Here is a 7,934-nt window from a genome sequence, read left to right on the forward strand (position 1 = left end):
AGAGAAGGAGCTCACGGGAGTTGGAGAGACTTCCCTACAGGCACTGTGTCGCTTGTCTCCGACCCAACAGGGTCCGAACACCAGCGTCAACATTGCAACTCACGTCTCGCGATTCTCCTCCCTCGCCAAAAATACCATATTTGATAACAACACATTCCTTCCGCCGTTCAAACAAGACAAGAAGCACCTCACACCATACTCCCGAACCACACAAACTTCCTCCACAATAGCACCTCTTCTCAACGAACCAAACAAACGGCTAAATGGCAACAACTACCCCTCCTCTCTATACCCTGGCACGCAGAGACTCCTGAAACGCATCCGAAGACCACAAGTGCGATCCGATTGCCACTTGGTCACTCCAGGACTCGGAACTCGGCGGCGAGTTCCTGTCGCGGGTCGATAGAAGTAGAGGCGTCCGAGCGAGCCTACATGGTTCCCCGTACTTCCGCGCTCTTGCGTACGGTAGCACCAAAACTCCCCCGCACGCTAGTTGCCTCTGAAAATTCCCTGACCAACACGATACGGTGACTGAAGTAATGACTACTCTTCAAGCCCGCCTTCTTCTACGACCTGCCCAGGTCGCCCAGTACCACAGGCCCAACTATAAGGAGTCCCAAGGACTTCGCCTAAACCGTAAACCGCGGACCGACTCACCCCTAACCTTTCTATCGAGGTATCTCTACCAAAACACCAGTCCTGTGGGGGTTCAGTATGTGACGTCCAACGACTTACCCCCGCTTCAAACAACTACTGGCCAACTACGCACACCGGGAACCCACAACACACCCTGTAATTGTACGACACAGTCTACTCCGTCAGGTCTTCATCGCTGTTGAGTCACCGTTTCACGTTCTCCCCCCGCAACGGCACTTATAATTTAGAGGTTCATACTTAGTTATTAACCGTCTCCAACACCGTATCGCATCACCTTCATCAGAACATAGAGACCCTACTGTTCGACTCAAACAAACCACACGGCCATCAGTCTTCATAACAGTCCCGCTACCCCGCCCAAATGTAAATTACGTCCGAAGTTTGCTCCTAAAAAATAATGTCAGTCCCCCGGCCTCACTGTTAAGTAAGGAAAGCCATCTACCTGTCGAGTCCGGAGGTGGTGCTGGTCGGACGCCCACAAGAGGGTCTCATCGACATCGGTCCTCCGGTTCGAAGGAATCTCCCACCGTCATTGGAAGACCGACCTACGGTAAGGCACCCGGTACCTTCAGTAAACAGGTGTCACTAGCACCAGTAACTTACTTCCTACAAATAATGACCTCCAAACATAAGTCTTCAAGATAAAACCGAAAACTTCTACAACCACCTAGCAGACATCGCTCATCCGACATTAGGTGAGTGCAAAAGGGTCTGAGGAAGCGACACACGTCCAGAGCGCCACAGGGGAAAGTACGCGGACCCCCCCGGAGAGCGACAAAGGACCGCGCTAAACTGGCGGCGGGTAACCTTTGCCGCAGACTACCCTCCGCAAAACCAAACAATCCACAGGTCGACAACGGCCTACAAAGTAACCACAATGACACCCAAAACCAGAGCCACCAACCCAAAACCACACCCAGCCCAACCCTATAACAACACCCATCCCCAACCAAACCACCCTACCTACCACCCCATAACATAACATACCACTCGAGTACAGAGAGCCCACACGAAACACATAACCCACCCACCACACATACAACTTACAAATATGCGTCAAAACACAGCCAGAAAAAACCACCCGGAGCAAAAAAAAACCAACCACCACAACAACAGCCAACACAAAACCCAACAACAAACACCCCCGACACCAACCCAACATACACGCCCACACACCAAAAAATAAAAAAACCAAACCACACCAGAGAACACAACCAGAACAAAACACCAACAAACCCCCCACAAGGAACCCCACCTCACCCAACACCACAAGGGCGCCACAAGTGCTTCAAAAACACACAGGAACCATACAATCAATAAAATCTACCTGACCAAAAGACAACACAACCCCAGCACCAACCAAAAGACCCAACCACGACCAACCCACACCCCCCACCCACCACAAACTTTAATAGCGTCCAAACACCACCGTTTATCCCCAACAACCTTCGCGAAGACAAATATCTAACAAAAAGTTCGGTCACAAAAAACACACACCACCCCACAACCACCCCAACAACCCAACCACACACAAAACAACAACACGGCTACTAACCACCACAACTAAACAAACCACACACACAAACCAACACTCAGAAAGGCCACACCAACCACCCCACATACACCTACGAAACACTACCAAACACCAAAGCCCTACAAGACCACCAAACTCCGACTAAACGACCTCCTAAAAAGCTCCCAACAACAAACGACAACTCTCCCCAAAATCCAGGTAACTGCTACCAACACTCCCTCGTTAGCGACACACTCCACCAACCACCACACCAACAGCACCAAACGGTCAAACCTTCCAATAAATCCGAACAACAACAGACAAGACAGACCCCCCTAACACACACCTATAACACTTGACACAAAAAAAAAACCATCACAACAAATAAACCCACACCTAGCACGGAACAAAAAAGCTAAAAGTGACAACAGAAAAAACCACAAGCAACAAAAAAACCGAAAACCAACAAAAACTAACGACATACCCACATAACGACACAAAACAAACAAAAAAACCAAAAAAAAATCCACCACAAACACCAACAACAACCAACCCAACACCTCCACAAACAACACACACAACCCACCCACCCCACAAACAACAGCCCACACCCACCACAACCACCCCATCATACAAGCAGCCCGCAACCAACAATAACCACCTCACAAACCCCCACCATCACAACCCCCCCAACACAAACACAACCAACAACACAACAAACACCAGGCAACAAACAAACACAACACCCACACACACACCACACCAAAAAACCCAACACATCACGTCGCCTATGTGGGGTCTCGGTTTAACGGGTAGACTCCGCGATCCACGCGCACTCCGGGTTCCAGACTCAGAGGCCATTGAGCGAGCGTAAATGGGTGCTCTCGGAGCCCGACGACACCCGGAGACCACTCGAGGGGTAGACCAAAGCTAAACGTATAACGTTAAAGCTTATAATGTAACGCCGACCGCTACATCCCTCGTATGCCACACGCCGCGGGTCCTTGTCGTCGGCGGGACCCGACGCCAAGTCTCACAGACGCGAGCCGACAGCACTGAGGAGGGACAGCTAACTCATCCGACGGAAGGTATCGGCACCGACAACCGACACGCTAGTTGTGTAACTAACATGCTGCGTTAGCCACCGACTGAGGGAGCGAGGAAACGCACAAGAAAAGGTCCCATACTATAACATCTTTTCTTATCGCTCCTCATTCATTTTTTCCCGGCGCAGTTCTGGATGACAAGGACCCTAACATCTCGTCCTCCACAAAAAACAATAGGGTAACCCGACGCGACCCCCCTCTCCTGAAGAACCCACTAACACAGGCGATCACCCTAGTACTCTACTCACAGTGACGCCACTCTCGAAGTGCGCGGTCCAGCGACGGGTTCACTAGCCGTCATTTCCCGACACTCCCTCAAAGTGTGCGACGTAATAGGTGAGGCCAGAGAGTAAGTACGACCGCCGCTCATGATGCGAAGGGCACCTCTACACTTACCACACATCGCCTACAGCGACAGTGTGGGGCTTCCGCAATAACCATATTGTCACCAGACCCCCAATAATACTGGTACACATCCTCCCGTTAAGAGACCCCTCGTCTCTTACGACGCTCGAGACGGTAAAACAATACATCTTAGGTTATCCAAATTATTGTACGTCCGAAGACGTACACCGACTTATACTCTAGGTGGAGCTCCAGAGAGGCGCAAAACCTCCCCTCTGGGTCCCCCATAGCACAGTGCACTAGGTCGACACTGCAGTTGAGCAGGCTACGTCGACGCAGTAGACACCGTCCTCACACGACAACACTAACCACATCTACACTGCACTCCTTCCTCAACAGCACCCACGCACATATGGATACACCGCAATAAGAGTTGTCCCTGAGATTATCAAATCAGGTGAACAGCATCTCCCTGCACTTCGAGAAATTTTCCACTCTGCTATTTCGTTCTTATCTCAGAGACTTAATTACGACTTTACGTCTATTTGAGAAGACCGCATCCTGGCTTCGCCGCTTGACTACACCACAACTGTCCCGAAACCACGGTCAGACAAGCCCACGAGGAAAGTGAGAACACAGCAGCAGAACTAACGCACGTTCTCTAATACACCAATAAATTAACCGGTCCATATATTCAAAGTTTTAGACGCTGTGTCCTGGACCGCCTTCCGTCAGCTCTTGTGAAATCGTACATCTGTGCCATGGGTCAGAGTCCTGCATCGGGTCGGGTATCCGCGGGTACCCGACGGGTGACCCGCAAAAAAAGGTGATTCGCGGGTGGTATTTTTTCAAACGCTTTTTTCCGGGTTCGGTTCTGGGTAAAACAAAGATGATGCGGGTCGGGTTGCGGGTGTTGCATGATAAATATATTTAAATAATAATAATTTAGTTTCATGTTTAAATCCTCAGACCTCTCCCCCGCGGGACCGAGCATAATCATAACCTCTGCAGCGCATCTATCTGCTGCTGAGCGCGCCACATTCTGAATGGCTGAGGTGAAGCTCTCTAGCGGAGAATACAGCATTTTCAATAACTCTTCCTCAAGAGCGAAATCCAACGTCTGGGAGGCTTTTGGTGTCATGGAGAAAATAACCAACATCCCACGCTTTTTGAGCCAAATATGCAACTGCGTGTGTTAATAATTGCACGTTTTCACTGCTCATATATATGCGGGTTCGGGTCGGGTTGCGGATCTTGTGCCGGCGGGTCGGGTCGGTTGCGGAACTAATTGGCAATATGTGCGGGTAGCGGGGCGGTTCGGTATTGCACGTCGCGGGTGCGGGGCGGGAGCGGGTCTTGAAAATCAGACCCGTGCAGGACTCTGGTTTAGCTACGGTATTTAGCGTCTACAGCACCTCCGCTTTTAGGGTTGACGTAGACCCAAACGTCGCCCGGAGGTCCCCTGGTGTTGTTGCGGGAGCTGCTGCACTAGCTAACGCTACATTAGCAAAACAAACGCTAATTTATTTTGCAAAATGTGCAGCAGGCTTCAAACACGTTCCCCTCCACTGGTTTCACCGCACTAAATTAGATGTTTTCCAACCAAATATGGTTGAACTGACACTTCCCCATATTAATTTGTAAGTAGATTCGAAGATACATGAGTTTCTGACTGCCGCTAGCTGAAGCTTGGTTGCTATATTACTAGCTGGGTGTTCTCCAATAAGGGGCCGGGGAAAACAAAGTTAGTGATTACTGGTTCCATGTTGATTTAATTCAATACAAATTGTTGGGGGGAACTGAAAGGCTATTACCGTACTGGTAGTGATGGCATTTACGGCTCTTTGACGGGAGCCGGATCTTCTGGCTCTGTTCCTTTCAAAGAGCCGTTCAAAAGAGCCGTTTTTTTAAAAGGGGCGGGGTTACTAGGTTTATCTGCGAAATAATCACAAGGATAATGATTGACTGTATAGAGAACCGCAGTGACGCGTCGTAAAACCCGGAATAAGTTAGCATTTTTGGGACTTCCGGTTCCTTCCTCAAAAAGCAATGCATTTTTTCCATAGGGTTTTGGAAAATAGCTCGAAATAAGGTCTGTGGTATTGCTTTTTGAGGAAGGAACCGGAAGTCCCAAAAATGCTAACTTATTCCNCAAGACGTTTCCGAGAGACACAAGGGTGTTGTTGTTGTTGTTGTTGTAAGTAAACAAATGACCGTAGTGCAACTGGAGGCCGTACGAATCCCGTGCGAGACTCCAGAGTCTATGCATTTCTTTGTACTTTTGAGTGCCCCGTCCTTCAGCCGGTGCAACTCAGGCTAACCCGAGCAAGGAACAACGAGTCCTACTAAAATCCCCCCCAACCCTGAAGGGACACAACTCCTTGACCTCTCCCTCCTGACTCCTTCTGCCTCCTCCTCCTCCTCGACTCTGCGAAGTGTATCCTTTGTTGACATCCGAGGTGGGAGACGTGGGAGACGTGGGCCCCACCTCCTCCGGTCTCCTCGTCGGACGTTGCTGTGTGTGTGTGTGTGTGTGGTGTGTGTGTGTTGTGTGTGTGTGTCGTGTGTGTGTGGGTGTGTGGTTGTGTGTGTTGTGTGTGTTGTGTGTGTGTGTGTGTTGTGTGTGGTGTGTTGTGTGGTTTGTGTGGTGGTGTGTGTTGTGGTGTGGTGTGTGTGTGTGTGTGTGTGTGGTGCAATAAACGGTGGCTGGTAGTCTTCGTGTAACTTGTAGAGTGGTAGTACGACTTTTGTCTGACGGACGACGCAAGTGAACTGGACGTAGGAAGAGTCCCTTTCTCTTTGTCCCCCCCACCAAGGAAGTCACTGCCGGCTCGCGATTGTGACCAGACTCCTCCTCCTCCTCCTCCTGCCCACCCTCCTCCTCCTCCTCCTCCTTCCTTCTCTTCTCTTCTCCTCCTCCTCTGTTTACAATACTTAGGGTAATACCCCTTCTTGTTAAATGTTAATTTACTCTTATACACCTCGGAACAAATTAAAACTTCCAATAATTCAACTAGCCCTGAACTTGGAGGAAACCAAAGGTGTCTGACTCCGAAGACGACGGTTAATACTTAGTCATTTGAAACGTCTTTGTGATGTAAATTTAGTTCTCTACTCTCGAAACTATCCAGAGATTGACTTACAGATTAAGAGCAGACTAGCATATCGGACTTTCAACAACTTATAAATGTTGTTAGCTTTGATAGTGTGCTAACGATCAGTTTTGTTGGGTCGCTGGCACGTCTGGCGAGGTGGACAAGTATAGAGAACTTACGTTGTTCTTTTTGATTTTTATTTTTCTACGCAGCCTCGATACGAACAAATTTACATAACGACTCAGGTAGACACAAAAATCGCGCTTTTTTAGCGATCAACGCGCTGAGGCGATGTTGTGTATCGTACTCTTCACTCGTCCTGTAGAGACGGATGGAGTGGGGTGTCTTTGACCTGGAGACTGGGATTGCGTACGGGTCAACGGATTGATAGCTGGCGCATTTCCACTGCAGGGCCTCGCTCGGCTTAGTACGGTATAGTTAGGCCTTGGTAGGCCAGGCTCACTTTATGCTGCGTTTCCATTACAGTTTAGGAACTGGGGCAGTAACTATAGTAACGCAGGGTAGGCAGAGCCGTGACGTAATCTTCAATGCGCTGTTAGCACTCAAGCTCACAGCTCCTCATATCTGTTCAGAAACTAGACAAAAGTTAAACAAGTACAAACCACAGACTGTCTGTGTCATGGCGAATACAGTCGCTGGTTTATTTATGTTTGTAGGCCGTTGTTGTGAGTGTGTACGGTCGGAGCATATACTGCGTTAGCTTAGCCGATCTCCATTCAGAAAACACGCATTTTAAAAGGTGTTTCGCCTGCCGTCTGTCTGCAGACTTGTCAAAGCATTAATTCATGGTTTTTACTAACCGGTAGGGATGTAACGATATACCGAATATCGCGGTATCGCGGTAAATAAACTTCCCAATACCGTCGTGAGACTGACAAAATCTACCGCGATTTTTAAAAATATATTTATTTTTTTTTAAACACTTTTTTTTTTTTTTAACCAGGTGGTCCCATTGAGATCAGCGATCTCTTTTTCAAGAGAGACCTGTCTAACATGGCAGCAAGTAGGTTACAACATGAAAATAAAACAACAGATAACACAAAAGGACATCGTATTTACAGGGCTACATTTACACACCTAGAGACATTGACAAGTATCAACCATATATTTATATCTCGCCATGTCAATAAGCCTGGCGTTAGACTTTTTCGCTGTCCGTCATTTCGACAGACAGGATCGTAAAATATCCGTCATAAT

Source organism: Notothenia coriiceps, unplaced genomic scaffold (genome assembly GCF_000735185.1).
Source record: "Notothenia coriiceps isolate Sejong01 unplaced genomic scaffold, NC01 NC01_scaffold00020081, whole genome shotgun sequence".
NCBI lineage: Eukaryota > Metazoa > Chordata > Actinopteri > Perciformes > Nototheniidae > Notothenia > Notothenia coriiceps.